The sequence below is a fragment of the Zootoca vivipara genome, chromosome 5, assembly GCF_965207765.1.
Source record: "Zootoca vivipara chromosome 5, rZooViv2.hap1.1, whole genome shotgun sequence".
NCBI lineage: Eukaryota > Metazoa > Chordata > Lepidosauria > Squamata > Lacertidae > Zootoca > Zootoca vivipara.
The window spans coordinates 2,183,940-2,211,190 of record NC_142588.1 but is presented as its reverse complement, the minus strand read 5'-3'; the positions used below and the strand labels follow the sequence as shown (position 1 = coordinate 2,211,190).

Here is a 27,251-nt window from a genome sequence, read left to right as displayed (position 1 = left end):
TCCACAACCAATTTTGAATGCTACAAACACGACACTGTGGTTTACAGTAATTAGTAATGGCAGAACTAAAAAAAAAACTGTACATTAAAGAATTTGAAAAAACAAAATAAAGCCTGAAGATATGCTTCTTTCTTTGTGATAGTGAAGATTTATGAGAAGAAAAGCTCTGGGTGTTAAAATCAAATTGGAAGCGATTCATCAAGAACATAAGAAGCTGCCTTTTACCAGATTAAATTATTGGCCCAGCTAGGCTCAGTGAAGGAGAAGGGCGGCAACACTGCCGCCACTTTTATGCCACTTCTGCCCCCTGCTCAGGGGGAATTGACCCAGGAGGGGAGCAGTGGCTGGCTTGCAGCTGCACCCCCTGCCCCTTCCTCTCAGCTGGCCCAGGGGTGGCCCTAAGAAGAAGGAGCTGCGGCGGCGGCTGCCACCCCAGCCCCAAAGGTGGGGCCAGGCGAGGCTTCCCTCAGTGAGAGAGCCTGGTAATAATAATAATAATAATAATAATAATAATAATAATAATAATAATTTATTATTTATTCCCCGCCCATCTGGCTGGGTTCCCCCAGCCACTCTGGGCGGCTTCCAACAAAATATTAAAATACAGAAATCCATCAAACTTTAAAAGCTTCCCTAAACAGGGCTGCCTTAAGAAGCCTTCTAAAGGTCTGGTAATTGTTGTTCTCTTTGACCTCTGGTGGGAGGGCATTCCACAGGGTGGGTGCCACTACCGAGAAGGCCCTCTGCCTGGTTCCCTGTAACTTGGCTTCTCGTAGCGAGGGAACCGTCAGAAGGCCCTCGGCGCTAGATCTCAGTGTCCGGGCAGAACGATGGGGGAGGAGACGCTCCTTCAGGTATACTGGACCGAGGCCGTTTAGGGCTTTAAAGGTCAGCACCAACACTTTGAATTGTGCTCGGAAACGTACTGGGAGCCAATGTAGGTCTTTCAGGACCGGTGTTATGTGGTCTCGGCGGCTGCTCCCAGTCACCAGTCTAGCTGCTGCATTCTGGATTAATTGCAGTTTCCGGGTCACCTTCAAAGGTAGCCCCACGTAGAGCGCATTACAGTAGTCCAAGCGGGAGATAACCAGAGCATGCACTACTCTGGTGAGACAGTCCGCGGGCAGGTAGGGTCTCAGCCTGCGTACCAGATGGAGCTGATAAACAGCTGCCCTGGACACAGAATTGACCTGCACCTCCATGGACAGCTGTGAGTCCAAAATGACTCCCAGGCTGCGCACCTGGTCCTTCAGGGGCACAGTTACCCCATTCAGGACCAGGGAGTCCTCCACGCCTGCCCGCCTCCTATCCCCCTTAAAAAAATGTGCCTGGGACTAAAAACAAAATGTGCCCCCCAGCCCCCCCATGCTACACCACTGAAACAGAGACACCGTGGGCATCCCCCGCTGCAGCTGAGTGCTGTGGGCTCACAGCAGCCGTTCATAATTATTTTTGTCCCCAGGGCACGCCTAGCTGTTATGCCACAGAGCAGTAATGCTCCCTGGCACATAGATTGGGAACTGAATAAATGCTATGAATGAAGCTTTTCTGATCATCATAGCTTAAGTGACAAATGTAGATGAGAAACACTTGACAAATCTACAAGCTGAGAACGAATTGTATACTTCCCTCCGCCTCCCACACAGATGGCTTTGGTTCCTCAGGTGTGAAGCTCATAAAAATGTCAGAGGGGCATTCTGGATGGCCCACCTCTTCTCACAGTGGCCAACACTGGTATTCAGAAGCATACTGTTTCTGGTTGTGGACGTGGAACACAGCCACTGTGGCTGATAGCCATTGATAGCCTTGTCCTCCACAAATTTGTCTAATCTTCTTTTAAATTCGTCCAAGTTGGTGGCCATCGCTGCCTCCCGTGGGAGCCAGATCCACAGTTTAACTATGCACTGTGTGAAGAAATACTCTTTTCTCTCTCCTGAATCTTTCAGCATTCAGCTTTGTTATGAGAGAGAGAGAGAGAGAGAGAGAGAGAGAGAGAGAGAGAGAGAGAGAGAGAGAGAGAGAGAGAGAGAGAGATGTTTCTCTGCTTTCTCCATGGCAGGCATAATCTTAAAAAACTTCTCTCATGTCACCTCTTGCTTGCCTTCTCTGTAGACTAAAAAGTCCCAAACGCTGCAACCTTTCCTAATATGGGAGTAACTTAATCTCCTCAATTATTTTGGTTGCTCTTTTCAGAACCCTTTCCAACCATACAATATAGGGGAGCCATCTCTGCAGAGCTGTGGAGTTGAAGCCCTCCCCATATTTTCAACAAGGGGGCCGCACTGTCGGAGGAGGCCCAACGGGGCCCATTGCACCCTCTCAAAAGCCCAACAGGGCTTGCCACAGCTGCAGCAGGCTGGACCCTACCGCTGCAGTGGTGGGCTCTGTCGGGCAGAGGATCCAACAGAGCCTGTTGCTGCAGCGGGAGGGCCCAATGGCATCTGTCACAGCTGTGTCAGGCCTTGGTGGGCCTCCTCCTGCCATGGGACATCACATACATGCGCCAGGCAATGTTGGGCAGAACCTGGAACACCTGCTATATCATCCTTTCACATCATCCTTTTTCTCTTAACTTCAGTCAAGAGAAAGTGTCACATCCTAAAATATATTTCTCTCTGGTGTTCAAGACCAGGGTAGAGAGGTGCATCAGTGTTTTGTCATGGAATGTCCTCTGGAATCTTCTACTCAGAGGATCATATTTTCTCAGTTGAACTAGGCTTTGCATGCAAACAAAGAAAACATCACTCTCTCTGCTCATGATCCTCTCCCTGCCACCATGAACACTGCACAATAGCTGAGGTGTCTGTTAAAAGGCGCAGTTTAAAGTTTTCCAAGAAGCAGCGTAGTTGAAAGGTTTGTTTTGTTGCTGATGACTGTTGCTGGTAATCCATACTGGATTTCATGAATTTGATTTGATAAGACACTTACTTGAACGCAGAACAAACCACATGGAACTTCAAATGCAGATTTCAGATCCCCCCTCCCCGTCTGTATTCGAACCTGTATTTAACTCTTGTCAAATCCAGGCCACCATGCTGAAACCACATGAATAATTCACTAAACTCCATGAAACTACTGCTCATAAGCAGTTTCAGACCGTTGTGATTTTTGTTTTGATTTGTTTAAATTCCAAAAGAGAAATACACATGAAAACCAACATGCATTTCCCTTTCACTCAAGACAATTTCACTTTTCTTTTCTTTTTTCTAGATACGCATGGCCTTGATTTCCAGTAGGTTCATATTAAAGTTTTCTCATTTTGCTAGAGAATGAAACCTACAATGGCATGCCAGTAGAGTGCTGACATTGCATGCAAATGCCCTGCAGTGTCCCTGTGTGCTTTGTGGGTGCCCAGCCCCTCCGTGGGAAATATGGGTGCTCAGGCCCCCAGGCCCCCGGGCAGCTGATGCCTATGGCTCTAGTGGTTAGACATTATATATCCACCATCTTTGAGACCTAAAAGGCTGAACAAAAAGATTATCCAGCATCAATGTGAAACTTCCACAAGCAGGGACTCTTTCACTTCACACTGTCATATGTACTGGGTAACAATGATTACCCCAAATAAAGGCAAAACTACATGTGACATTACATAGGGTTCCCATGATTCAAAGAGTGAAAATCTGAACACAAAAGCTGTTGAACTTTGTTGTTGGATTTTTGGGGGGGGTCAAATTGTTGAGGGTTTTTGTGTGTGTGTGTGCATGCAAAATCTTAAAAAGAGAGGTTTTGAGATTTTTTAAAGGAAAAACTACACTTCCGGCATGGGTTGCCATATGTCCGGGTTTTCCTGGACACTCCAGCGATTTCCACCCAGACACTGTTTATGTGGCGCAAATCCCGTCTTTGTCTGGGAAATTCCGGACGAATGGCAACCCAACATTCCATGGGGGGGAGGGTTGGGGGGGGGAGTTCGAATTATTTTTAAAATGCAAACATCAACCAGAGAGGTCCTCAATGAGGCTTGCAAAATTGCTCTCCTCAAAGCTGCTGTTTGCTGCCAACTTGATAAATTTTCATGGTGACACAAGGCAGAAATAGCCAGCAGGGTTTGGGCCACTGCAGGAACAAACTGTCTGCATAGTAAGGACTTGGAATTTAAGTACACAATTCCAGTTTCACAATTATTCTGAGCTTACCCTGGGGCTGGTTCAGGATGTGGAAGAGGATACAGATACGGGAGCCAGCCAGCACAGATATGATGAATTGCAGGACTGATCTTAATCAAATGCTCTGTGGGCAAAACAGACTTTCTCTAAACTCTTCTCGTTTGTGTGGAAGGAGCATAAAATACACAACTGCAGCTGAAATCATGTATGATATACTAGTGGTCTGGTTTATCCAATAACTCTCTGTAAAATGTCTGTAACAGCAAAGCAGCTGTCACTCAACGGTGCTCAAACATACAGAACGATCAGTTGCTAGCTTCAGAAAACACTGTTGTGGAAACTAATGGGTGAAATATTTTTCTTGCTTTAAAAAAAAGGATGAAGAAGCAGCAGCAATGCAGAAAGACAGGTTTTCTCGCTACATCTTGTTCCAATTGATCTGGCGTAGAGCCATCTCTGCAACTCAATCTGCTTTCAAAACATACAAAACCTAAAGGGTAGGCTAGCAAAACTGCCACACACATGTGTGCATGTGTGTGTGCGCGCACATGCACACTTTCTACAATAGGGTCTCCCTCGGCAGAGTGAAATAACCCTGCTGTCTCAAGACTGGTGGTGATACATGTGAGAAGAAAGGTTGCAGTTATTTTCCCATTTGTGACAGAGGCAATGGGCCTCTGAATACCAGCTCTTGATAATAACAGGTGCTACTATATTTACTGTTGTCATGGTTGTTAATATGATTTTTTACCTGCTCAGCACCCCAGGGGCCCCAGGGCAGGATGTGGAAATTTAAAACACAGCATTAAAACAGTTTAAACAACAAGACAATGACAAAAATCCAACAACAGCATACAAAACAATATGGCTAACCTGGTCCAAAACACCCACCCACCCCACTCACACACAAAACAAAGACCACCACAGCCAACCACAAATGAACAACCATATCCTAGGACAACCCCAACATCTCTCACCACCAAAGGAACACAAGCGAACAGCAGAGAACCTGCCCAAGTGACGCTGGCACCCACCCCCCCCAATATATATTAAGTAAAATAGAAACATCGTCACCTGATCCCAACCCCATCCATCTTTCCCCCATTTACCTCTTCCCCCCTTTCTTCCCAATGTCTCAATAAATGAAACTGATGTGTAAAAATGTTACGAGAGACATTGCACATACTTTTGTAAATCAAGAAAATCTTTAATAAAAAAAGTTTAAACAAATTACACTCACAAGAACAGGATGGGGCCTGAAAACCCCCCACCACCTTTAGCAAGATCTGCTGTGCAGCCCAAAGGTTCCTTGTGTAGACGGAATAACCTTCAGGTAGGCTGCATGGCCACCTCATGAGAAGAGAAGACTCCCTGGAAAAGACCCTGATGTTGGGAAAGATGTAGGGCACAAGGAGAAGGGGACGACAGAGGACGAGATGGCTGGACAGTGTTCTCGAAGCCACCAACATGAGTCTGACCAAACTGCGGGAGGAAGTGGAAGACAGGAGTGCCTGGCATGCTCTGGTCCATGGGGTCCTGAAGAGTCGGACACGACTAAACGACAAAACAACAACAACAGCAAGCTTGCATTCAAAGAAGTGCTTGTGTGAGAGCACCTGGAAAATCAACACTACAAACATACCAGTAGTTTTATTCCAGGTTTAGGGTTCTTGCAAAGCTGGTGTCGAGAACAGAAGGACCTGGGAGCCCTCAGAGAACTTCAGCTCTTAGGGTTCACTAGGGAAAGGGAATGACAATTAAACCCACCTAAATACATTGCTCCCTCTCTCTCTCTCTCTCTCTCTCTCTCTCTCTCTCTCTCTCTCTCTCTCTCTCTCTCTCTCTGTGTGTGTGTGTGTGTGTGTGTACCTTTTAACAAGCTCTACAGATTTCTGTAAAACACCCCAGGCCATTTAAAAACAAAGTGAAACATTAGAGATATCATCCTTACCCTAAACTTAAATCTCTGAAAGGGGTAAGAAAATATGCAATTGGGGCGTTTCAGGCAAGTACCTGAAAGAGAAGGAATGAGGAAATACCATTGCGGTCACTGGTTTCCCGTGGCTTTGCTCCCCTGTACATAACTATTACATTTCAGCCATTGGGGCAAATAAACAAAACAAAAACCCAAAATGCTTCCAATTCTCCACGTGTTTCTGACTCAGGTGTGATCAGTGTCAAATAGTTTAGTTCTGGAGGAATTTATTTGTAACTTCCCTCTTTGGAAATGGTATTATCTTTACAGCCACAGGTGAATCAAGGGCTAACAACTAAAAACATAAAATGAGGCAGTATAGAGGATGTTTCCCCTCATGATAGTTGCTTTGGTGGGATTCTGCCCCCCACCTTCCCCTTACACTCAAGGTTCTGGTTCGCTTACTTATTTCTTGTCACTGAAACCCATATAGGAACCAGCTTCTTCAGCCTGCATAGATCTCCAACACTCCTTGACATGAGATTTCTAACTGTCAGCATTCTAGCTCATCCTAGTGCTTGAATCACATGCCCCTGCATTCAGAATTTCCTTAAGCCACTCCCCCCCAGCTTTGGGTCTCAGTCCTCCCCTACCCTGCTAGAGTTGGAAGAGACCACAAGGGCCATCCAGTCCAACCCCTTGCCAAGCAGGAAACACCACCAAAGCATTCCTGAAAGATGACTGTCAAGCCTCTGCTTAAAGACCTCCAAAGAAGGAGACTCCACCCCACTCCTTGGCAGCAAATTCCACTGTCTAACAGCTCTTACTGTCAGGAAGTTCTATTAATGTTTAGGTGGAATCTTCTTTCTTGTAGCTTGAATCCATTGCTCCGTGTCCACTACTCTGGAGCAGCAGGAAACAACCTTTCTCCCTCCTCTATATGACATCATTTTATATATTTGAACATGGCTATCATATCACCCCTTAGCCTTCTCTTCTCCAGGCTAAACATGCCCAGCTCCCTAAGCCGTTCCTCATAAGGCATCGTTTCCAGGCCTTTGACCATTTTGGTTGCCCTCCTCTGGACATGTTCCAGCTTTTCAATATCCCTCTTGAACTGTGGTGCCCAGAACTGGACACAGTACTCCAGGTGAGGTCTGACCAGAGCAGAATACAGTGGTACTATTACTTCCCTTGATCTAGATGCTATACTCCTATTGATGCAGCCCAGAATTGCATTGGCTTTTTTAGCTGCTGCATCACACTGTTGACTCATGTCAAGTTTGTGGTCTACCTAGATTCTTTTCACATGTACTGCTCTCAAGCCAGGTGTCTCCCATCCTGTATTTGTGCCTTTTATTTTATTTTTGCCCAAGTGTAGTAGTTTACATTTCTCCCTGTTAAAATTCATCTTGTTTGCTTTGGCCCAGTTGTCTAATCAGTTAATGTCATTTTGAAGTGTGATCCTGTCCTCTGGGGTATTAGCCACCCCTCCCCCAATTTCGTGTCATCTGCAAACTTGCTCAGGATGCCCTCAAACCCATCATTCAAGTCGTTTATAAAGATGTTGAATAACTGGGTCCAAGACCAGAACCCTGTGGCACCCCACTAGCTACTTCTCTCCAGGATGAAGAGGAGCCATTCTAGAAGGCTGGCCTAGAACAAGAACTTGCTCAGGTCATCAAAGCCAGAATTGTGTCAATGATTTATCCTCCCTGTGAACCTTTGACCTTCTGCATAGTGGTTTTGCTCTAGATGATACTAGAACCGGGGGGGGGGAGGGGGGAGCACTGCCAGAGCCACATGCGTTGCCGAGAGTGCCTCGCTGCAAGGACAGGAGGATGAGGCAACACAGCAGAGCCAGCGGCGGAGTATATGCCCTCACTGCCCAGGGTGGGCGCATTCCCATGGGGGGTGGGGCATGGAGGGTGCCCTCCCACATGCCACAGTCCAGGGTAGGAGAGGGGTGGGTAAGCTGCTGCTCACTCTCCTCCTGCTCTCTGTCACTGGGTCAGAAGAGCTGCCACCGCTGGGCACAAGGTGTGCCACCCACTCGCCTCCATTTTGTCACCCCCCTCAGGCATGACACCCGGGGAGGGCCACATCCCCCCCACACCCCTTCTTACGCCTCTGAGCAGAGCTCCTGGGTTTGCATTTCTCTGCCTTATCTCTGCTCCCAGGTTGGTGCTGGTTTGCAAGGAGAGACTCCCTGGATTCCATGCTGGCCAGTGAAGGGACTGACCACTGCCCAGTCCACCAGGGGGGGCATAATACCTGCCCTGACCCGGGCGCTGGCAACCCATGCTGTGCCCTTGGCGGTGGGCTCTATGCTCAGTGCTTCCCATGTGCCAAAGACAGAGCCTGAAAAGTGCTTTCCGTAGCAGTTCCAATGTACCCAACAATCAGCTGGTTGTCAGAAGCTTGGGAAACACTGAGAAAGGGGCTTTGCAATCGCTGCCAATCAGCTGTGCCCACACCTACCTTTTCCATGGTTGATGTTGTACATGGTTAGATGGGGGAGCGTGGCTTGCACAAAACAGCCTCGTAGGCCACAGGCTCCCCCCCCCCATTGCACTGATTGACATTGGCTTCCCTGCATTTCACCTGGATTCCCCCTCCAGCCCCTCCAGGAGATGCTGGGCTTGAACATGGGACATCTGCGTGTAATGCATGTGCTCTGCCACATCTCTGCCATCTCCCTCCCATCATGTAGCACCTAGGGCTGAAGGATAAATTTGTTTGTTCCCCAATTAATAGCAAACTGACTTATTTTGCCCACCCTAGACTTATATGTGAACTGGAAAGCAACTATCGACTGAATTTCATAGTTCTCTGGATTTTATGAGGAGTTTCAGTTAAAGGAAACATGCACACAAAGATGAGCTATTTAACAAAAGCATTTGTATAAAATTGTGCATTTTAGGTAAAATGCATTGGAAAGCATATCAAATTGGTGCATTTAGAGGGATTTAAAATGTGCATAATTCAAATGTGATTTGTGTGTGCTTTAAAAATTGGGATATAACAAAAGTATGTTTCATATCAGACTGACAGAGTTATTTTCCATAGCAGGACCCAGGAGTGATAAGATCCCATAGCTTTATCCTTTACAAATTTGTCTAATCCTTTTCTAAAACTGTCCAAATTGGTTAAAGAACTTAAACATGTCGGTGTGAGAGGTCTGAGCAAATGCTTAACTCCAAAATTACATAAGTGAAAGAACACCCTGCCAAGTTGCTGTTAGAGAAATAAGGGACCAGGCGGAAATAGCAGACTGGAAGTAGCACTGCCACCATTTTGGAACTGGGCAGAGCATGCTCAGAAGTGACTTTTGATGCTGCTTTGCCCAGTTCCAAAATAGCCGCCGCGCCAGAATAAACCGGGGGGAAACAAAAAAATCCGTTTTTTCAGCTAGGAACAGCTGGAAAAACGGGGATTTCCCGGGGAAAACGGGAGACTTGGCAGCTATGGTTGGATGACCACCATCTTTTCAGAAAAGCTTCAGGCAGCATTATAAGGTGCTAGGAGAGGCAGCAGGTGAAGCTTCCTCTTACCTTGATAGTCTTGGAATCTGATGGTTGTAAAAAGCAACTTATGGTGGGAAGATACACAAAGGCACAGAGATGGGGTCAAAAAGATCATCTCTCTGAATTACAAATAATTGCCAGAGGGCAAGAGAATGGGAAAGGCAGGGAAATGTTTGAAGGAAATGCCCAAAGGAACTGAAACAGGGGATTGAGTGGGAGATGGAAACAGGAAAAGCTAACTTACCAAGAACCAGCACAAGCAGACAAACGACAAGCCTTCCTCTTTTATAGACTTCTGCAAGTCTTGCCCCTTGTTACTGGGATTGAAAGGCTGTTTATTGAAAGAAGACCTATCAGAATGCTTGACACTTCTACTAAGATGTGTTTGAGACTGTGCAATCTCCCTTTCTCTGCTCCCTTGCTTCCTGATTCCTAATAACTCCCTACTCTAGCAATTACCGTAGGTGAAAATGCAAGCTAAAATGTTTCTGAATTAGTTACAAATAAATATATGACAGTTGTTTCAAAACAAGTGAATGTTTGACAAACTATCTTATGAGAGAAACACAATACTTAATAATCAAGGAAATAAATTTATTGAGAGGTGGGCCCTGTTTTTACATTTCTGGAATGACAAAGCAAATGACAACATTTTCCCTTTTCATTTACTTATGGTATTATAGAGTTTTTGTTATGCTGTCTCTCTCCCTTCTCATATGTCATTCTCATTTTCTTTTCTTTTTCTCTTTCCATTGGTTTTTTTTTCACAAGAAGCAAAGGTGTTTGATGCATAGTGGTTTTTGCTGCATATTGTTACAACACAATTTCAATTTTTTAAAAAAATAAAAAAGTAACAAGCAAACATTTGAAAATGTGGGATTTGTTCTGTTAATTAATAATGAAATGAATGGGCTCCGTTTGTTGTATTTTTTATTGTTATTACAAAATGAATGCACACACACGCGCAGCCTGCCAACTGGCAATGCTATAATAAGCAGTGCAACTGCTTTTCCTGACGGAAGTGACCAAGGTTCATGATGGGGGGGGGGGCTCTTTTGCTGAGGTCAACTGAAATACGACAATGGTTGAAGCAAGGAGGGTTGCAGAAATGCCATTTAGCAAATACCTGTTTGGCTGGCTCCTTGAGAGGAAAGAGGTGCTAAACTAGTTACCTACCAGAGAGGTGTAGCAAAATTCCAGTGGTCCGGGATTGATGTAACCATGTAAAATTCAAGCAGAACAAAATGTCTAGCAATGGTACTGAACATCTTTGTTATGTTAGCACTTTTCATTCAGTACAGTATTGCCCCTCTTTGTAAGGCTATTCAGACTTTATTGAAGAAGTCTCCTCAACCGTTTCATGGTGATGAATGAGTCGCGCTGGGGGAGAGCATCTACTGTACTGTGAAATTAACTCCATCTTCACCAAATTCCAACACAGAAGTCAACAAGGCAAAACAGACTCTCAGAATTCCCTCACTTCAAAACACTAGAACAGCCATACAACATTTTCCCTTCACTTTTAAGACTTGCTTTTAAAAAATCTATATATCCCAGCTTCAAAAGCAGCAAGACTGTACTGATAACCTCAGCAAAAGACACCCCCCCCCGTTCACGAACCTACTAATTGCTGGATGGTTCTGCCACACTATTGCCTAAAAAGCATGTTTCTAGGGTGGCTGTAGTACACTTTCTAGGAAAAGATGGGTAAAAAAATAAACTGTACAGTAACTGGAAGATCTCAAGGCTCTATCACTTGTAAGCATCCTAAGAATTTTGAGTTCCATGTCCTGGATGGGCTGGATGCCAAAGAGTGGTGGGAGACACCAGCTGGGACTCCCCCAGGGAACCCCCAGGGGAAGAAGGCTCAGAGCCGGAGGATTGGTAGTAGGACAACAATGAGTGGTGAGAGAGAGAAGAGGGAAGACTGGGAGGAGGAGGTGTCAGAAGCTCAAAGAGGTAACAGGGCTTAGTAAGCAGGAAGAGGCTGAGTCAGAAGCTGAAGCTGGAGAAGAGTGGGGCCAAGAGGCAGAGAAGAGGCAGGCGGCTGAAGAAGCAGGGAATCTCCCACTCCTGTTGTGATCAGCTCCCCTCCCCTGTGGTCTCCCAGAACCTGAAGAGGTATGAAGAGACAAAATAAAAAAATTTCCTTCCAGTAGCACCTTAGAGACCAACTAAGTTTGTCATTGGTATGAGCTTTCATGTGCATGCACACTTCTTCAATACCAAGAAGTGTGGTATCTGATACTAATGACAAACTTAGTTGATCTCTAAGGTGCTACTGGAAGGAACTTGTTTGTTTTGTTTCGACTACGGCAGACCAACACGGCTACCTACTGGTAAATAGGTTTGAAGAAGGTGAAGCCAGACAGGATGAAGGAGCCTTGGATTACTTGGGAACATAGATGCCCAAACACCCACAAAATTCCCCATGAAGGGGCCTGGCACCCACAAATTTCAGTCCCAGGGCCATGCACACTGCATTGCACCCACAGTCGCGGGGCCAAGTTGGCACTCCTGTTGGAAAGGAACCAGGAGAGTTAGAGAGTAGTGGGAATGCGGGGACCTTCCATTCTCACAACTGCCTCATTGAGGCAATACCTACTAGGAAGATTTGCTGTGAGCTGCTTTGTCTCTTTGAATAAAGAGTTAACTTCACTGAGGCCTTGTGAGTTATTGCTGACCTGTTCCTGATACCTGCCCTGACATTTCATTAAGAACAGAAGGTTCACAGTGAGCAAGGTCCTCTGATTTCAGCGGGAGCTTTTTCTATGTAACTGTGCAAAGGACTATAGCCTACTTTTTTCATTCCGCGGTCCCAGGTTCTCCATGTAGCTTGAGCCACAGAACCTCATGATCTGGGTGATCCAACGATTCATCCCTCTAACATAATGCTTAAGCTTGTGAAATGGCATCCCTGGGGACTCCTTTGTGTACCTGCTTTGAAATACCTAACCCTCAATTCATGCAGAGAGGAATACAGCATGCCAACCATTCTTACCTTTGTTACACTGTAGAATCTAACAATATTTAACCGGTGAAGTCATTTTGGTTTCCAAACCTGTGTCACAAATATGCTTGGGAACTTAGGGGAGAAAAGAGAGAATGAAAGAAACAATGCTCTTATTCATGACATCAGATCCAGCTCCATGGAAACATGTTGTGATGACAAAACACACACAGAGAGATTGCAAGGTCATAAGTCACACTCAAAAGAAGAGGCAAGAGAGAAACTGTAAGTTTAATGAATAACATGTAGCAGCCTCAAAAGGGAAGGTGGAAAGCAAAGAGCAACAAAGTTAAATACCCTCCAAAGTACTTCAGATCCATTTCATCTTCAAGTGAAGTAGCTCTTCAAGAGTAGAAAGTTCCAGAGGGCTCATTTTGCAAGAAGGTGAGGGAAAACACATATATTGCCACTGAAAAGGAAAGATTCCACAATGGATCTGTCAGAAATAGCAAGGATCCTTCCACTCCTTGCTAGGATGTTGCCAGTTTCCCCCCCCTAGAAAGTAGGTATGGTGTGATTATTCATTACTTTCTCATCCCAATGTGAAACATTAAATATTCTCTGTTGCACATGGCTGTCATGAATGGGCAGGCAGGTTGAGAATATTATTGGGAGTTTCATGAAGCAAAGAAGGACTCATATGTATCTGAATGGACAAGGAATATGCAACCGTGATCCACATCTGCCCTATACTTCTTGGAGAGATGCATTGAATGAAGACCCTGGGGGGCAACTAAACTGACAGCAGAGAGCAAGCATACTGTACAGTGCGCAACAATTCTTCTGATCTGCATTGCAAACAGCAGCAACAACATCTTCCCTCTTGCAGATGCCAGAAAACGGAAAGGTAGACAATAGCTAGATAACTATGGAAGCTCATAAGCAGGGCATGAAAATGATAGCCATCCCCTTTCGTTACCAGCCCTTTGTACTCACAGATATCTACATATGGAAGTTTAATTTGGCTATCATGGCGAGCATTTGTCAAAGGCACCAAGCTGATGCTTGTCAGCTGTGTGTCTGGAGCACACTGTGCCTGAAAGAGCTGCAGGGTGACAGGATCTGATCCATCGAGTCGCCACCTGTGTGGACAGACCCTGGAGAACTTGGGAGACCCACAGCCCCCCAAAGAGTGTGCACAATAAAGTGACAATTATTCATGGTTTTTATTAAATGGTTTTTGTTTTCAGTTGCCAAATATCACACAGTGCTAGATGCTCAATAACAGATGAGGGCTTTTGGCAGCCTGGGCCTTGGAACAAGTTTGTATTATTTATTTGTTTGTTTGTTTGTTTAACTTAAATCCTGTCTTTCAGTCTCTACCAGACCCACAAGGCATTTCATGGGCAAAATAACAACCACTAAAATACAATTGAAGCAATCTATCAAAGCAACTTAAAAACACTGAGCAATCAAATAAAAGCAATGATAAAATCAGCAATGATGGCAGTCAAATCAAATAAACCAGCAGTAAAATCTGACCGGTCTGGAAAAGGTAAATTAATCAGATGTCTGGCTGCTTAAAATGGGATGAACTGGCAGGTAATTTGCTATAGCCATACGTAGCATTTGGAAAGTGCACTTAAATGTTCAAATTGCTTCACATACGTCATTATCTCACTGAAAAGTAGGTCACTGTTACTATTCTCTCCAATTTGCAGGTGAGGGATTGATACATCTCGTGAATTCATGGTGGAGGTGAAACTTGAAGAGGAAAAATCTGGGGTTGTGGCCGTCTTCAAGCAGCTCTGCTATACCAAACATGCCAATGCAAAACAGGGATCAGAACAACTTTGAATGTTATTTTATTGCCTAGGAGCACAATGTCCAGGCACCCAGGCTCCTATGCAATACAGCCTCCTCATTTCCCCCACCTGGGCACAAACTCCAGGCACAGAAAGAGCTTGCACAGCTCCCGGATCAGATGTTGTATTGTGAAGAAATGGGAAATATGAGGCACACTTGACTTTTTCCCCACCGCAGCAGGATCACAACCGACTGCTCTAAAACTGCAGGGACGAAGGTGAAATAGTTAGGACTAGGAGGCAAGACCCGTAGTCACATGCCACCATTTGCAAATTAGCAGTTTTATCCAACTGATGGGTCTAACATGATTCAAGCTAAGGACGGTATAATATGATTTAGGTTTGGAGGATGCTGAAAAAGGCTCTTCCGTTTGGTGGGATTTTATCATAAATACAATAAACACACAGGGTACAATGTGAAATTTGGTTTTCCTAATGGTCTTAAGTATTCAACTGATTCAAGTGCTGATTTTTTGTATTTGTACATCTATTATTTTTATTGCGTTGTTTCGTATGACATGCCTCAATAAAAAAGAAATGGGGGGGGGGAATGAGAGAAGACCCTTTCTGAAAGAAATTTAGAAAACACTTAGATTAGGGCTTTTCAGTGGTAACCCCTCTGCAGCGGTGCTGACTTGGGCCCCACAATGTGGATGCCCAGCATGCATGCTGTGATGTCATGACGTTGTGACACAACGTGACATCACGATGGCACATCACATCACAATGTCATGATGGCACAGTACCAGCACCATGGCAGCAAATAGACCAGGGATTGCACTCTGCCGCGGGGCCTTTATTGGGGGCCCCTGCACCCATGTATGCACCCCAGAAGCCTGTCAGAGGTGCAGGGCCTGGCCCAGTTGTCACCGGGGCACCAGAGTGCCAGAGGTAAGGTGACAGCTGGCAGTGGCAGCAGGGGGCGAAGGCTGGGCACCCGCAGAAAGGAAATTGAGGGTGCCCAGGCCCCTAGGGCCCCCTAGAGTTTGTGCCCTGCCTCTGCTGCAGAACAGCCTCCCAAAGGAGAAGCGCCAGTGCTGCATTTTTTGACATTTTAGGAAAGTTGTTAGAAATCTTTCTCTTCCACCAGGCCTTATCATATGCTCCTGGGATTCTGGCACTGTAGATCTGGCTTCCTGCATTTACCATTATTGTGTTTTATGGATTTAAATGTTGAGGTTTTATTGATTTCCATTCCTGTAATTTATTGATCTGTTGTAAATGGTTTTTTAAAAAACATAGGGCAAAAAACAAAACAAAAAAACCACACCAGCCACACCTCCTTAATTTCACTAGGGGCCATATATTGACACTCCAGATCCAAGATGTACCAAATTATAGCTTTCCTTCAGACCTAAGTGGCCCCTTAATTTGACTGATATTCTGTTCCTACAGTCTCTGTTTCCATTGTGTTGTCATCAAGCCAAGGTGTTGAATGCCTCCTGTTAATGGTTGTGTGTCCCAACTGTTCTCTTTTACAAGGGAGAGTCTCTGTTTTTGGTTACTGGTAAATCATTGTTCACTAGGGACCCAGGTGGTGCTGTGGTTAAACCACTGAGCCTAGGGGCTTGCTGATCAGAAGGTCAGCGGTTCGAATCCCTGTCATGGGGTGAGCTCCCGTTGCTTGGTCCCAGCTCCTGCCAACCTAGCAGTTCGAAAGCACGTCAAAATGCAAGTAGATAAATAGGAACCGCTACAGCGGGAAGGTAAACGGCATTTCCATGTGCTGCTCTGGTTTGCCAGAAGCGGCTTTGTCATGCTGGCCATATGACCTGGAAGCTATACGCCGGCTCCCTCGGCCAATAATGCGAGATGAGTGCGCAACCCCAGAGTCGGTCATGACTGGACCTAATGGTCAGGGGTCCCTTTACCTTTACCTTTAAATCATTGTTCCTATTTTGTTCCTATTTTTGCTTCAAGTAAGAGTTGTTGTTGTTTTTACCTAAGCACCCTCAAGGTGATTCACATTCAAAATTTTAAAATGAAATGAAACCAACATTACAAAAAAATACCCAGCAGTTTTTCACCGGTATATGGAATAACAAACAGACGCTGAATGTAAAGGCTAGTTTTATGCAAATGCTTTTTGCTTTCCTCGGTCTCCTTCAGATGTTTATCCAACACAGGAACTTGCCTCAAAATTCCATCTTTGTATACCTTTAGAAACTTGACTGAGTCACAGGGCATGTGCAATTTTGCGACCCACCAAGCCAAATGCAGCCCACCACATCTTCAGCATTTCTCGGTATCTAATGAAGTCTGCGAATGCATGCCTCAATAAATTTGCTATGATTTAAGGCCCTGCGAGATTCTTTGTATCCCTTTTCTTTTGGCCGGCTGCCTGGAGCTTCAAAAGCAGGGTGGAGGTGGGGACAAAGGGTCGCTTACCACCTGACTGTCTGCAGTTCGGGGCTGGTGGTCTGTGTTTTGCCTGGCGAGTCCCAGGCTGTGCACACTTGGTTTGGAGAGTGGAAGGCTTCCATCAGCATCCCACGTGGTAGCAGGGGCTGCGGAGTCCTTACCCCGGGGCTTGTCATGTGCTTGTTCATAAGAAAGGAATCACAGGGTCATGGCGCTTTAATCGGTTGGGTTCTGCTCTTCCTCTTTCTTCCTGCGCGTGAAAGACATAACAGGGAACCACCAGAGCAGAAGTAAGATGTGTTTTGTTAGTTGTCTGAAGCCCTGGGGCCCGGAACCGGATAAGTCCTGATATTATGCCTGGATTGAGCAAAAAATAAATCCATTTTGTTTCCTACAAACATTTAGCCATCAAAAAAAAAAATATGACATAGAAAAACAGGCCTCGCTGTCTACATGCCTTCTTGTAAAGCTCGCATTGTGGAAGTGTCAGAATCATTAGCTCATTTGGCATACATTTTGCAAGCTAATGCTTCTCCTTTCATTCTCCCTGGGGACAACATGTCTGCTTTCCAAATAAAAAGAAAAGAAAAAACAGGCTGAAGAAGGTGAAGGGGTGTTGCCACAGAACCTGCTGCTTCTCTAATGCTATATATGATACATACCTACTCTAATCCAGTGCACTAAGAAACATTGGGGTGTGTTTATAAGGTCCTTCGACATTCCATGGGTGCATCTGAAAAACAAGCCTATATAGTGAGAGCTGTTATACAAAATATGCAGAATTGTGTGTTAGAATGCTGGGCAACCAAACTTCAGTTTAAAGAGGAGGTAACAATTTTAGTGTAATGAAATATCATAAAAGAAACATAATAAACCAGCATGCCTGGGAGTCACCGGGGATACCTTGCTGATGTGCTAGTTCGCTACATGGGGGTGGGGAGACTTTTGTTTCAAAAGGGAGAGCCTTAAAGAAAATGACACCCCATATTGAATAAGTAGTGGTGAAGTCCAAATTCCTACTTGGATGTCTTGAGAAGATGGTGATGATTTTATTAGCCCTCACATGTCACTTAATCTTTTTTCCTAAGTGCCGTGGAGATACTGCTGCAGTTAAGGCAGACCCTAATTCTAGATGCTCCATTTGCTTGGTGTGAGGGGAAAGGAAAGAGGGGAGTAAAGCAGGGGGAGCAGCTGCAAGTCTATTGACTGGCCTCCTCTTGGCCCTTGGTCCCTTGGACAGTGGCAGGGGCCAGAATGGGCCTCTTTTCGCTCAGCTCAACAGAGATCAGATAATATGCGGACTCACACTTCCCACCGGTATCCTTGCAAATTCTGTCTGAAGCCCAGAGAAGTGTATATTTCCATGAGGATGTTGCCAACCCTTTTCTTAAGTCTCTTCACAGAGTTCCTATCACCTTTCTGAGTCCAGCACAATCTTGCTAAGCCTTATGGTTCCGTCCTTATTGCCACGATCACTCTGCTCATTACCTTCACTCCTCCAGTTCTACCAGTCTCCTGTTCTCTTAAGCACCCACTCATCCACCCCCCCTTTTCTTCCTCCTTCCCCCCCACTCCTGGCCAGAGAACGGCTGCAAGTGCCACTTCTCTTCCTTCACAGTATCCCTCTTTTCCATGAAACTTTTGACTGACATTTCCAGTCCTCACTCAAAATGAAAATGAAGTCTATGCAAAATGAATTTAATTTGGATGGAGCCAATCTGTATTACTCTTGCTTCTCTCCCCTCCCCCACCCCTCTGCCTCTCTTATCCCTCCCACTGTTGCAGTTTATCTTGTAAGCTCTTCAGGGCAGAGAGCTTTCCTTTTGTACTTATATTATTCTGTAAGGCACTATGTAAGTTGATAACTCCATAGAAAATTGATAATAATAATAATAATAATAATAATAATAATAATAATAATAATGCTTTATACCTCAAATCCTCTGAATTCAAATATAGTTAAAACCCCATGCTCATTTTTAAGAGAAAGATAAATGCAACAGGAATTAAAGGGCAATGCAGATGCATTGCAAATTGCACACATCTGAGCAGACATCTTGATCTCAGTCTACCAGGATTCCCCCCCACCAACAACTAACCCTTATGCTAAGCAGCATCAAACCTGAAATCATTCCTAAAACTTTTAAACCAATCTGGTGAAAACACTGTCATTTACCTTTGCTGCTATCCTTGTCTTCCTTCCAGGCAGGTCACAGAAGGCAACCCTTTCAAATGAGCCCCAGCATAGTAGCAGCCCAAACCTCAGATGGAACGCGTTGATGTTTACTTCATTGAATGCAGCAGCACAATGTGGAAACCACACATTTTAAAAACCCAACTTTCGCTACAACTCTATAAATCAGCCCAGATGCATTTTGAAATGTTTCCCAAGGTCAGCTGAAAAAGTTTTCTGCAAGCCTAAGAAAACTCTTTGGATGAACACAGTCTTTGTTCTTCTGATTTTATAAGCACATTCTGTGAGCCAGGCCTGCTTCACGTGGTTTCTGGTTTCACACTGAACATGTTACACAGCTTCAGACTTTATGCACCAGGAATTGACATTGGTGTTCCTGTGCACTGTTCTAGGAATACGCCCAGATTGGCTTTCATAAGCATTTCACAAGCCATGATACACGAGTTCAGAAAGTTAACACACACCCAAGCCTTTGCAGGCCATTTTTCATATTGCAGAGATCAAAAACAGGTTTACCATCAAGTATGCAAACAATGGCAGGACGCGGGTGGCGCTGTGGTCTAAACCACAGAGCCTAGGGCTTGCCGATCAGAAGGTTGGCAGTTCGAATCCCCGTGACAGAGTGAGCCCCCGTTGCTTGGTCCCTGCTCCTGCCAACCTAGCAGTTCGAAAGCACGTCAAAGTGCAAGTAGACAAATAGGTACTGCTCTGGCAGGAAGGTAAACGGCGTTTCCGTGCGCTGCTCTGGTTCGCCAGAAGCGGCTTTGTCATGCTTGCCACATGACCCGGAAGCTGTACACTGGCTCCCTCGGCCAGTAAAGTGAGATGAGCGCCGCAACACCATAGTCGCCCGCGACTGGACCTAACGGTCAGGGGTCCCTTCACCTTTACCTTTTATGCACACAATGGGGAGCAGCAGCCAATCCAAGTTCCCACATCTTTGGTGTAAATCTTAAAAGAGCAGTGTATGAAGAACCTCCGAGAGTCCACCTCTTGAGCACCTAATATATATTTGACTAGCATTATGCAAACCATCATTTTTGCATGATTATTTCCACACCCACCAAAAATGACACAGAAAAGGTTCCCTATTTTTAGAGCATTAATACAACACAAACTAGGCCTTATGGATTATGGGGGTTGTGTTTTTGTTTTTTTTAAAAAAAGAAGGATTTCAGCACATTCCCTCTTTTAAAGGAATTCAAGTACATTGGAATTATTTGGCTATTTCAACCAGTGGAATCAGCCAATGATTTTGGCTGCATCTATCATTTTGGCCTGAAGGAGGCCACTGTTCGAATCCCTCTAGCTCAGGATAGGATTGCCACTGGCATCCAGCTGGCCATTAAACCCCTCCTCAATTTTTTATTTTTTTATTTTTTAATGTGGTTAGCATAACATTACCAACCTTCCCCTGCTGGAAATTACAGTGAGTGTAGCTTTATGGTGTTTTACTGGTTAATTGAATGTTAAACTTACTACGCTAAGCTATTTTACTGGCACTCCAATTTCTCCATTCTGCATGTCTATCCTGTACTATTATTAAGCCATGGTTTCTGATCTGACAGATTAAACACCAAGAATGAGGAAATTGGATGGTATGTGAAATCAACAGGGGAAGTTGGCTGAACAAATATAGCTGTGCAATTATGCTTTTATTGAGTAGAGTTCATTCTTTTAAAAGTTCAATAATCAAAGGTCTAGAAGCTTAAATCACTAAGGCTCTAGAGCAGCTGTCCACGTATGCGTGCTGTTCTTCCCCAGAACGATAAGAATGCGTTTTCAAATTTTATTTTATTATTTTATTGACTGCATTTGTAGGCTGGCCCATAACATAAGGCATTCCACCCAGCTTACAATAAATAAGTATAAACCATTGAAATGCAAAATAAGACATAAAATCAAGAGCTTTGTGTGCAAAAGGTACTAAGTTTGCTTTCCAAGCTGTAGTACATCAACATCTGTAATGCCGCAGGTTATCTATCCCTGGTACAAAGTATAGAGATATTAAGATATAGCAGAGAAAGACAGCAGGAAGAAAAGTGTGTGCTTCATGAGTAGAGTGGCAAAACAAATGCCAGAGGTGGTAGCTGCAGGTGCTTTGGGATTTTCCTACTAGGGCCTGGATTGTGACTGGTAGCCCCAGAATTCCTGGTGGGAAATTATTTTCATTTTCCTAATAATGATAATAATAATAATTATTTATTTATACTCCACCCATCTGGCTGGGTTTCCCCAGCCACTCGGGTGGCTCGAATATTAAAAACACGATAAAACATGAAACATTAAAAACTTCCCTAAACAGGGCTGTCTTCAGATGTCTCTAAAACTCAGATAGTTGTTCTATCTATCAGATAGTTGTGGGAGGGGGTTCCACAGGGCGGGTGCCACTAGCAAGAAGGCCCTCTGCCTGATTCCCTGTAACCTCACTTCTCAGAGTGAGGGAACTGCCAGAAGACCCCCAGAGCTGGACCTCAGTGTCTGGGCAGAATGATGGAGGTGGAGACGCTCCTTCAGGTATACTGGGCCGAGGCCATCTAGGGCTTTAAAGTTCAGCACCAACACTTTGCTTGGAAACATCCTGGGAGCCAATGTAGGTCTTTCAGGACCGGTGTTATATGGTCTCAGCAGCCATTCCCAGTCACCAGTCTAGCTGCCACATTCTGGATTAGTTGCAGTTTCCAGGTCACCTTCAAAGCTAGCCCCACATAGAGCGCATTGCAGTACTCCAAGTGGGAGATAACTAGAGCATGCACTACTCTGGTGAGACAGTCTGTGGGCAGGTAGGGTCTCAGCCTGCGTATCAGATGGGGCTGGTAGAAAGCTGCCCTGGACACAGAATTGACCTGCACCTCCATGGACAGCTATGAGTCCAAAATGACTCCCAGGCTGCGCACCTGGTCCTTCAGTGGCACAGTTACCCCATTCAGGACAAGAGTCCTCCACACCTGCCCGCCTCCTGTCCCCCACAAACAGTACTTCTGTTTTGTCAGGATTCAACCTCAATCTGTTAGCCACCATCCATCCTCCAACCACCTCCAGACACTCACACGGGACCTTTGCCGCCTTCACTGGTTCTGATTTGAAAGAGAGGTAGAGCTGGGTATCATCTGCATATATCCACATCCATCAGCCCCAACCCCCTGATTATCTCTCCCAGCGGCTTCATATAGATGTTAAAAAGCATGGGGGGGGGAGGATGAAACCCTGAGGCACCCCACAAATGAGAGCTGAGGGATCTGAACACTCATTCCCCAACATCACTTTCTGGACACAGCCCAGGAGAAAGAAGTGGAACCTCTGTATAACAGTGCCCCCAGCTTCCCTAGACGGTCCAGAAGGATGTCAGGGTCAATGGTATCAAAGGCCGCTGAGAGATCCAGCAGAACTAGGAAACAGCTCTCACCTTTGTCCCTAGCTCGCCGGAGATCATCGACCAGCGCAACCAAGGCAGTTTCAGTCCCACAATGAGGCTGAATCCCGAATGGAAGGGATCCAAATGGTCTGCTTCTTCCAGGCATGCCTGAAGTTGTTCAGCTACCACTCACTCAATCACCTTGCCTAAGAATGGAAGATTTGAGACTGGGTGATAGTTGGCCATATTGGCCGGGTCTAAAGATGGTTTTTTAAGAAGCGGTTTAATGACTGCCTCTTTCACAGAGGGAAGCATTCACCACCCCGCAGAGCCCATCACCCAGCCCTTCCCAGCTTGCTTTTATGAGCCAGCATGGGCAAGGATCAAGGAGACAGGTGGTTGGTTTCACTCATCCAAGCAGCTTTCCAAATCCTCAGAGGTAACAGATTGAAATTGATTCCATGCAACTAGACTACACAGGACTCAAGCACTCTCCTGCCCTGGCGCTGCTCCCACGGTGGAGTCTACCTCTTTCTGAATCTGAGTTACTTTATCTGCAAAAAACTTAGCAAAATCATTGCTGGAGATCTTGAGGTCCTTACCAGGCCCCGATGGCAAAGGTGGTTCTGTTAGATTGCGAATCACCTGAAAGACTCTGTTTTCTGCAGGTGCAATAGAGGAGGTAAAGAAGGTCCTCTTCACAGTCGATATCACTCAATGTTGAGCTCTAGCCCATGTCCGGTTTGATTCAGAATGAGTTTTCCGCCACCAGTGCTCTATCTCAGCTATTGTTTCTTTGCCCTCAGTTCTGGGGAAAACCATGCGAGTTTTACACTTTACTAGTTGCATTTCTCAAAGGCTTCATCCGAGTGCAAGTGAAATGCTGGGTGCGAATCCAAAGCAGCAGCTGAAATCCAAATCTGAATGCAAAGAGACAGGGAGAACGCAGCGCTGAGAGAAGGCATTCTCTGTGGGAGCCCATAAGTTTTGGAACTCCTTCATTCTTACAGCTTACTGCAAATGCTGAAAATGCACCTCTTTATACTGGTTTTTGACACTTAAGGTAAATATTTTTAGGACCCATCTTATCTTTGTGATTGTAAGTTGTTTTCAGCTATTTTTAATATTGTATTTCAATGTTGCAAGCGACCCTGTGACGTTAGGGTTAAGGATGAGTAATAAATTACAATGGTAATTGGGAGGGACTTCCCGGTATCCCATGTCCCTCACATCTGCACCTCTGACAGTAATAATATCCCCTGGTTTTATATTCAAAACATTCCCTAGTTAGTGAGACGTCTTCGAGAACTGCAAGCTGTCTTAACCGAGAGTGAAAGTTTCTCATTTTCTTCTCATGACCATGGAATAATGGGGAGGGGGAGGGGGCAATGTGTGAGCCCACAACAAATACAGGCTCATTCACATAGCAGGAAAATTGTGGTTTTCCATTTTGCTGAACTCAACCATTGTGCACTGTGGAAGCTTGCCAGAAATATATCTGTGCTTCTGAGAAACAACCCCACCTGGTCCGAAATTCTCTTTTGCCTAAATGGTAACCAAGTCTCTTTTGAGAGGGCAGGCTATCCATCCAGTCAAATCCATAAAGCAGTCTTTGATATGGTTCCTGTAAGGGGGAGAGAGTACAGAGTACCTCCCCCTATCATCAAGAGCAGCCCCTCCCTGAGCAGCGAAGGAAGCACAGGCTCGGGGGAGGCTAGTCAGGACACGGAGAGAGAGTGCCAGGGCTCAGGCAGGAGGAAAGAGCCCAGACTCCACCAGCGGGAGGAGAGGGAAGGGGAAAAAGGGGGAGAGGGAAAACATGGAACGCAGACCTTTTCCTCCGGTTCCGGAATTACGAAAGAGAAGAAAGGGGAGGAGATTCAGTGTCCCGCGACTTTTATGTTGGGGGCATTCGCGCCGAGGGGCACTTCCGGATTCTGCATCGGAGTAAGAAGACATGTTTCTACACTTTCCTCACTGTACATAGCAGCACCAATAAACACGTTATGAAAAAGTAACATGAGGAGCGTCGTTACTCTAGAGTAGTCGCAAGAATCCCCTGACAGTTCCTTTGCTATGGTTGCTGAGTGTTCAGCTTGTGGGTCTGGAGGATGGAGCTTCACTTTAGACGTCAGCAGAGATGCTTCACTGCCCCTTCTCCAAATCCTAATTCCTTAAAATGCTACTGACCTTTATAAGACTCCTCTTCTGCTGCTCTCTTCTGTCTATTCTTTCTTTCAAGTCCGGATGTGTGATCCGGCTCTTTCCCCAACTCCCCCGGTCAGAATTTCACAGAAATCCCCAACAACACATAAATCTTCTATGGATTTCTTTAACCCGCAGAATAGGATTGTTCTTTCCCCTCTGAAATGTTAAAGTAGTTTGCGGATTGAAATATGCCTGGGTGGGGCATTATTTTGCTTCCAGCCTGAAATCCGGCAATGGCTTCTAAACTACAGTCCTCCACAGATTAGATCCAGCTGTTGCACAGGTGCACCATGGCTGTTTGCAGAGGAAGTTTAGCCACTTAAAATGTGCTGCCTCTGTGCGTCATTAAGTGGAAATGTTTTGGGGCTTTTAAATATATGCTTTCTCTCTCTTTTGATAAGACAAAGCAATTGCTCTTCATTAAAGCCACAGTCAGTTGCAGCAAAATATCATCTGGCAACAGCAGGAAGCAATGTTATTATTTATAACCAGCAGTTTTCAAACATGTCTGGTTTGTGATTCACCCTTAACTCCAAGACTGGATTGTGTCTCACTTATGATTCCCATGTAGTCTCCCATCCAGGGCAACACCTGCTTAACTTCACCAGTTGAACCACATCATGGATTCATCGGCACCTGCTTAGGACAGTGGCAGCTGGTGAAATTTTAACTCAGTAGAGCTTCCATTTTTATCTTTGCTGTTTCCACACAATAGGACTTGATTTAGGATAGTGTGTCATTACATTCATGCAGAGCACCATTGCCTCCTCCCTGAAAAAAGGGTCCAAGTAAGATTTTCAGACAAGATTGGATTCTATCTCTCTTGTTTAGAAATTAAGCCGAGTCACGATACATGCTTTTGAAATCGTGGATTGATTACAACTGGCAAAATAGGGAAGGAAGTTCCATAAATCTGGACCCACCACTGAGCAGGCCCTTTCTCTAGTGTCTGTCAAACAAATACAACTCTAAGAGAGTCTGTCAAATAGCTTGGTCCAAAAATGTAGGAGTTTTAATGGTCACCACCAGCACACCAGGGGACACAGGTGGCTCTGTGGGTTAAACCACAGGGCTAGGCCTTTCCGATCAGAAAGTCGGCAGTTCAAATCCTCACGATGGGGTGAGCTCCCGTTGCTCGGTCCCTGCTCCTGCCAACCTAGCAGTTCGAAAGCACGTCAAAGTGCAAGTAGCTAAATAGGGAGAAAGTGAAATTGATTCTCAAGCCCTGCATAGAGCGTGTTGCAATAGTTTAGTCTGGATGTAACCAGGGCATGCCGTGTATAACTGTGCTGCTTCCTATAGAAAGAATCACATCTGATGAATCAGCCCTCGAGTTTACAATACTAAAATGGAGGGGGGAAATGAGAAAGATAAGCTTTGGCACATCAGGTGGAAGGCACGGTTGAGAGATCAATGGAGGAAATGTTTTAAAATCCCTCATGCTCAACATTCCTTATTTGACAAATTATCTGATTCTCAATGTGAGACAAAAATATAGAATGTGCTTGGGACGGGGGATTTGTCAGCTGGCAGCCATGATCCTGAGTGGGAATATAGGACTTGTCCCCTCCCTCCTCAGGTGGGCATGTTTCTCTCCTTAATCCAGTTAGAACAAGTTAGGGTCTCACTCTGCCCCTCCTCCTCTTCCACCCATTTCCACCCTGACCTTTGGTCCTTTGCGCCCTGACCCTGCTCGTCCTGCTCGTCCTGACCCTGCTCGTCCTGCAGCTTGTTGCCCCACAACTTGCGCAGCTGTGCCTCTGTCCTTTCCATGGTGGAGCATCTGCTCTGCGTGAAGAAGGTCCAAATGGAAATCCTGGAGAGCGCCTGCCAGCCAGTGTAGCCAGTACAGAGCTCAGTGGACCAATGGTTTGACTCAGTTAAAGCAGCTTCCTGTGTTTCCAGCTCACATTCCCCCAGTGCCAGGCTGTAGGTGGGGCTGGAGAAGGTTGAGTTTTCATAGTATATGTCAGGCATCCCCAAACTTCGGCCCTCCAGATGTTTTGGACTACAGTTCCCGTCTTCCCTGACCACTGGTCCTGTTAGCTAGGGATCATGGGAGTTGTAGGCCAAAACATCTGGAGGACCGCAGTTTGGGGATGCCTGTTCTAAATCTACAGGGATCCTCACTGCACAGAACAGTCTCCCTGCTTCAAATAATATTCCCCAATATGACAATGGCAGGGCTGGGAGGGCTATGCTGCTCCACATTTGCCCCCTTCATGTGAATAATGCCACTGGTCCTGTTAGCTAGGGATCATGGGAGTTGTAGGCAAAAACATCTGGAGGGCCACAGTTTGGGGATGCCTGGTATATGTACTGTATATGTACTGAAAGGGCCGTGTTTGTTCACTTTTTTTTTTTAATTGCTTAGGAGTAACATTTAGGGGGAGAGGGAGAGAGAGAGAGAGGGAGAGAGAGAGAGAGAGAGAGAGAACAAGTGTGGCAATAGATCCATATTTTGCCCATCCCTGTTACATCTCCTTAAATCCTATTCAAGACTTATTTTCCATATTCTCTCCTCTCCTTAATATCTCTTCTTCCTTGCCCACCCCTCTTTCCACTTCCCTCCCCCTCACCTCTTCTTTGCTTTCATGAGGAGCCAACTGAGCACAGTATCAGCGGAATCTCAGTTGCAACTGTGGCTTCCACCACAGAGTGACTTGATTTAAAAGCAAGGCTCAGTTTTAAAGATGGGGTTTGCAGTGTGTCCATATGACTAATCAGGGCTTGGAAGGCATCTAGGCACACCATAGGGCTAACCTCA

General features: G+C 45.4%; 1 long non-coding RNA gene across 1 annotated transcript; it reads right to left on the bottom strand.

The window, feature by feature from the left end:
• Positions 1–13,708: 13,708 nt before the first annotated feature.
• Positions 13,709–19,261, bottom strand: LOC132592189 (uncharacterized). Its single transcript, XR_015950103.1, has 2 exons — positions 18,904–19,261; positions 13,709–17,084 (listed from the first exon to the last, which is right to left on the bottom strand). It is a non-coding gene; the product is annotated as an uncharacterized LOC132592189 (long non-coding RNA).
• Between the last annotated feature and the right edge of the window lie 7,990 nt (positions 19,262–27,251).